The sequence below is a fragment of the Crocodylus siamensis genome, chromosome 1 (genome assembly GCF_052110815.1).
Source record: "Crocodylus siamensis isolate JL-2025a chromosome 1, ASM5211081v1, whole genome shotgun sequence".
In the NCBI taxonomy this organism is placed as follows: Eukaryota; Metazoa; Chordata; order Crocodylia; family Crocodylidae; genus Crocodylus; species Crocodylus siamensis.
The window spans coordinates 292,582,693-292,588,710 of record NC_143395.1 but is presented as its reverse complement, the minus strand read 5'-3'; the positions used below and the strand labels follow the sequence as shown (position 1 = coordinate 292,588,710).

General features: G+C 41.3%; 1 long non-coding RNA gene across 1 annotated transcript in view; it reads right to left on the bottom strand.

Annotated features, from left to right (window-relative positions):
• The window catches only part of LOC149874622 (uncharacterized), a 45,210-nt gene extending 39,215 nt beyond the window's left edge, over positions 1-5,995 (bottom strand). The window contains exons 1-2 of the long non-coding RNA XR_016444451.1: positions 5,872-5,995; positions 4,933-5,012 (exon numbers count right to left, since the gene is read on the bottom strand). This is a non-coding gene — a long non-coding RNA (uncharacterized LOC149874622). The remainder of the gene's footprint in view (positions 1-4,932; positions 5,013-5,871) is intronic.
• Between the last annotated feature and the right edge of the window lie 23 nt (positions 5,996-6,018).

Below are 6,018 nucleotides of genomic sequence, written 5' to 3'. Positions count from 1 at the left end.
GTCAGTACTTTCAAGTTCTTTGCAATCTCTGTTTTAAAAATCACAACCTGCTGTTCCATGCACTCCTGAAAACTAGTTTGTTGGTAATAAGTAGCTTTTTTTGTAATGATAAATGCCTTGTCCTATAGTTCAATACGTGTCTGCAAGCAATCATCGATGTAAGAAGGCACTTGTCACCAGTCTAAACTTAGTCTCAGGAGCTTCTTGCAGAATAAATCACTTGGAAAACTATGCTGGGTGGCCATTTCATCCTGCCTTCATTTGACACCTGTGCTAAAGTGAAACTTGCACCTTCTTGCGAGTAGCCAGTACAGGCAGCCAGATGGGTGAATATCAAGTGTATCTTTCCAAATGCAGGATTTATGAGCAGGAGAGATGTTTTCAGTTCATGTTGTACCTATGTTTAAAGGGCTCTGCCAGTGCTACTGTAGATCAAAGTTGGATTTATTTTAAAAAGTAAAATAACTTCTGTGAAAAATGAAACGTGTGAGGTAAGTATAACAATTAGTGTAGACATTCTGGAATGTGTACCTGGGCACTGTTTGGTGTTCAAACGTGGCAATATTGCAGATGTAAAGCATAAGAAAATATGGAGGTTGACACTTGATCCCCCATGCATGATCATTTGAACCTTTTAAATAGGAAATAAGATGTAGAATAAGAACTTTAAGATTGTGTGCTTACTGGGAAAATTTAGACCTGTCATTCTTCTGTGGGTGCAGCTCCGTCCTGATGCTAATAATGGGAACCTTCCTGGAAGAGGTAGCTGACATTGTTTGCATCACTTTGAAAAACAGCTGGGCTCTGCTCTGTCTATGCTACAGCTTTCACCACTGCTGTCAATGGAAGAAAATTACCTCCCTGTCAACAAGTCCCTAAAAATTCTTTCAACAAAAATGAGAGGGGAGGAAGAGCAATTAAAGGCCCAAATTGACACCATCGTTTCTGTTTTCTTTCCCTATTAAAATTAAGAGGCATATTCAATTACTGTCCCTCATTCTAAGCTGAAAGTTACAAGAGTCTGAAGTGGAGTGTTGAATCAAATGCCATTGCATATTTAACCTGTTGCTCTCTTTTCCACTCACGGCTTGTGGATTTTGGAGCCCATCAACCTTGGCGGTGTTCCTTTAATTGTCCAGTGAATGACAATGTTTTAAATAAATGAAAGCAAAATGTTCATATTAGTAAGGAGTGGAGACATCACAGCTGCTGCAAGGTAATTTATGTTTGTACTGCTCATGTTGGTGAAGATGATGATAATGTGGGCATGGCATACTATTATCTTAATCTTGGCTCCACATTTTTTTACTCTGTTCACTGTCATGCTAAGTGCCAGAGAGAGAGGGCCATCGGAGAGCTTCTAGACTCCCTGTTCAGTTTAACACAGCCACAGCACTTATTGAATTTAAGATTCTCTTGGGGGGTGCTCTAAAACTCCACCATCTGGTAAGAGTCCTCCAAGGAGCAACACAGACAGCAGCAAGGATATCTATGCCCTTATATCATAATTGTCTCTCCAGGTGTGTGGGATGGGAAGTGTGACACAGAAGGTAATCAATATTTGTCTCTGCCTGCTGGGAACTGGCCACACAAGGGGTCTATTCAGCCAGGAACATGTGAGCAGCTGCTTATCTGTGTCTCTTGGGGCAGTGGATAGGGAGCAAAATAAGTCAAAGACAGTAGACCAGAAACTATAGGTCCCAGTCCTCCAAAAGTATAGGTATATCTTCATTGTGAAATCCAATGAGACTGCACAGGTGAATTACTTTGGTGATGGGAATGAAATACAACATTGTATTATAAAAATGGATTAGTTTGCCTTTCATTCACCCTTAAAAATACGATTCTCAATGGGGCAGCTAACAAAACTGTTTAAACTTGCTAAGAGTTTATTTAGAGATACTCTGAATACCTCATGTTACAAAGCATTTTTCTGGCTTCGAAATAAATGAACAATGCATGATGAAATGGGCAAGGCTGAACTTCTTGTGAACAAGCTCAGACAAGTTTGGAAAGAAGCAGCAGCAAGCATATGTGACCAAAAGGAGTAGTACCTTAAGTCCCTTGAAAAAAATACGTAGGAAGGATTCCTATATAGGTAGAAAACAAATACATTTAATGTTTGTTCCCTGAAAGCTCCTGTATAGTTTGGTCAAAGGATGGTTGTAATTTTTGCAGCATTTTTGGACAGAGGGGATTATGTTACCAAAATGGGCATTGATTAGAGCTGGTGTAAGCCAAGTATACTATAGGTACTTAATCACTTCAGTGGTTAAAATTTACAGCATGAAAGAATAATTAACAGTATATATTGTGTACATTTTCAATATACTTCCTAAGTGATTGATAATAAATGGGAATTGTAAACCTTTGCTGTAGTAAATTATAGATTGTTTCTTTATTTTAAAAGTATAAATTTTTGTGGATGAGGCTATAACCAGGGGTGGATCCAGAGGGGGTGCAGTAGTGCAGTTCCACCCTCCCCCACTTGATTCCTGCTCAACCCCAAAGTTTAAAAACAACTGCCTGGCAGTGACATCAACATTTCTCTTCAGGCAGCAGTGAGGGAGTTGCTTTAGTTCCTGGCTCATTTTAATTTCTAATACATCTGATTCTTTCTAAATTCTCTATGCCACAAGTTAAAGGCCCTCCTTCCATTTTAATGGTTCCACTAATAAAGCTATCCTTTGTTCCACAATTCTGGTGCCTTTTAGCTGCTCCTTGTAATGTAACTACTATTTCACAGCCCTGCAGACTGCTTTTTACATAAACTAGAAACATTAACTCAAGTGTGGAAATAACTTTCAGGAAAGCACTGGATGTGCTGTTAAGATGCTCAAGAAGGCTAGATTTTGTTTTATGAATCAGAAAGATACGTGCCTTTCATTCTAATGGATGGCAAGACTAATGAAACATCTTTTGATTATTTTTGCCTAGTGTGTTGTCATCTTATACATAATATATGAGAGAGCAAATGAATGCACTTTCCAGTAAAGTTATATTTATTTTTGTTTTTAATCTTAAACTGAACAATGCAGTCCAAGGTCCCTGGCCTATTAAAAAGCAATTAGAAACTTTACTAACTGGAGAAAAATGTGTGTTGTGGTATACGCCACACTATCTGCAACCCCCTTTTCAAGATCCTACAACTGCCCATGGATGTAACATCTGCTTTTGTACTTATTTTTCTTGACCATTTTCCATTTTGAATAGCAAAAGAAGACCTGCCCAAGAACAAACCAAGTCAGTTTTAGTCCTGAGTATACTTCTAGGCAATTTCTTTAACACTTAGAACACTAAAGTTTATCTGTTCTAATGCACTTGCATGCAGCTCTGTTTTGTATTGCAGTGTTATAGTGCATGGAGTGCACTTGATACTATGATTATACGGATCCACTTTAGAGCTGGATAAAGGAGTTAAAAAAACCCTTTAACATCTTTTAAAAAAAAAGATATATAAAAAATCCACCCCTACATATTTTCTTCCTTTGGTAATAAACAGATTTTCCACATGCAAATGAAGTGAAAGTTTAATATGATTTTTAGACCAGGTCTGACATTGCGGTAGCACTATGAAATAAAATAGACTGAGAATTTACTTTCGTTATAGAGACGTGCACTCTTGATCCTAAATTAAATCATGTAACTTGATGAAGAAGCACAATGCTGTGAATTGCCTCAAAGACTCCTTGTTTAAATAAAACTGGTGGAACTGTATATGAAATACCAAAAGGGACTCAAGACTGCCCATAAGAGAGGTTGGAAAGATGAGAACGAGAATTATTAGGGACACAGGTCAAAAAGCAGGATAGGGTCCATCCCCATCTGTAAAGGTAATAGCCATGACATAATCGTTTCCTGTACAGAACTTGTCACTTGTATTTTTTGACGTGCATCTTTTTCCTAAATTTATTGACCTCATTCCAGACAAGCGTGGATGTGTGCTATGTGGTGCTACAGACCTGTTTGCAGCACCATACATGCAGGCATGTGTGCACTGCTGCCTTGCAACACAGGGTTTTTTCACCCCAGGAGCTTCCAGGGTCAAAAAAAAACACGGCAAAAAAACAAGCAGGGCAGAGCATGTGGTGGCAGCACATGCTGCCCAAAATCAGAGCCTGGCTGGCCAGAACCACATTCCAGCTGCTGGCCAGGCTCCCAACTGCAGGAGCTCTGCAGCTGCAGCTCCCCAAGGCCCCCAGGACTCCAGGTAAGGCTGCTTGGGGCCAGCACAGTTGCTGACCAGTCTCCTGTACCCCACCCACTGTTACTTGTCCCCAGGGAAACAAACAGCCGTGCTCATCTGAACATAGCCATTGATGGCAAGCCAGCTTTAAAAAGTGGATTATACGTAGACTCTTAAAGCATTTCAGAAACACTCTGGATCCAAACATTGTGCCCTGCAGAAGCTGGATGTACTACTACTGGGCCAGTTTTCTGAGTACTCAGCAGTGATCAGGGGAGTATGTGATGTGTAGGCAAGTATATGAATTACAGTGCATAAGGGACAGCATAGAAACATTTATCCAGTGGAAAGCATCATGTCATGAAAAAAGGAGCGGGAGACAAAAATAGTATCTTCGTGTTTGAAAAGCAAGGGACCAACACAACAGTGCCCCTTGCTGCTTTCCTCTTAAGCAAGCGCTGTTTGTTTGGTATTTAAAGCACCTTGTGAGAGGCAAGGATTTCTGAGGGAGAGATCTTTTATTGGACCAACTCTTGTCATTGGGCTCAAGTTAGACAAGCTTTCGCACGCAAGACCTTCTTCCTCAGTTCCCTTCACTAAGGATGAGTGTCTTCCATTCACAAGCAGCTCTAACTTTATCCTAATGACCAAGCTGATCTAATACAAGAGGTCCCCCTCAGAAATCCTTGCCTCTTCCATCATTTCTGGCTTCCCAGGCACAACACTACCATTAAAATTCTTCAAACCTGGTATTAAGATTTCCTGATGCTTTGGAGAGGGAAGATTCCCCACCATCGGTTCTGCTGACCTTGTTGGGGGAGAAGATCTGGAGGGAAAAGAAAGAGGTATGTGGTTTACCAGGCCAGGAGTTACATGTGAATGCAGGAAGGGGGCTGACCAGGGAGCTCAGAAGGTGGGTGCATTTTAGAGGTTAACTGAATCAGAGGTGCTTGGCTAGCTTCCTGGCAGGCTGTGACACAGGGATGTAAAGCCCCTACGGTGAGGGGGTATGTGTGAGTCCATCTGTCCATCCACCTGTAGGGCTGTCAGCCAGCATAAGCCACTGCTTCATGCTCCACTACCTTGCCCCTGCACAGCGTTGCCAGGTCTTAAATATAAAATTACCATATTACAGGCTCAAAATTATCATGTTTGCTGAAAAAACTACCATACACTGACTAATTACACTGTCAAATAAGTCATTTTATATTTACTTTATATTGCACACTATACCATGCCAAAGAACAAGTGAGAACTGGGTCACCAAAGTTGCAGCATTTCTGTATTTTGAGGCAAGCAGTCATAATCAGAGATCCAGGTTTTCTCTGATTAAAACCCCCCCAAAAATCAGATTAAAAAAAAGGGACCCAAGGCCCACATTTTAACATGATTAAAATGAAACACCACTACAGACAGATAGATAGAGGTGTTTCATTTTGATCTTGGAAAATCTGGATTTTGGGTTACTTTTTTTAAATCTGACGTTTGTTTATCAGAGAACACCAGGATCCCTGGTCATAAAGAAGTGCTGACAGCAACCCTAAAGGAACTGAGAGTGACGTAGGTTTTGCATAAGCTGCATCAATTAACTGCCTCCAACATTATGGCACATTGTGAACGTTTGTACAATTACTGCTCGCACACCCGAGCCGAGCATACCAACACGATCACCCCAGTACACTTACCCTCGCATGCCCCGCCCTAAGTCCAGCGGAGGCTACTCGCGTCGCGGGGGCGTGTCCAGGCCCTTGTGACGTCACCCCGCCGGAGGTTCCGCCTCCTGCACCACCTGGGGGAACCACGTGATCAGAACCACCCTTCTACCCTTCTCG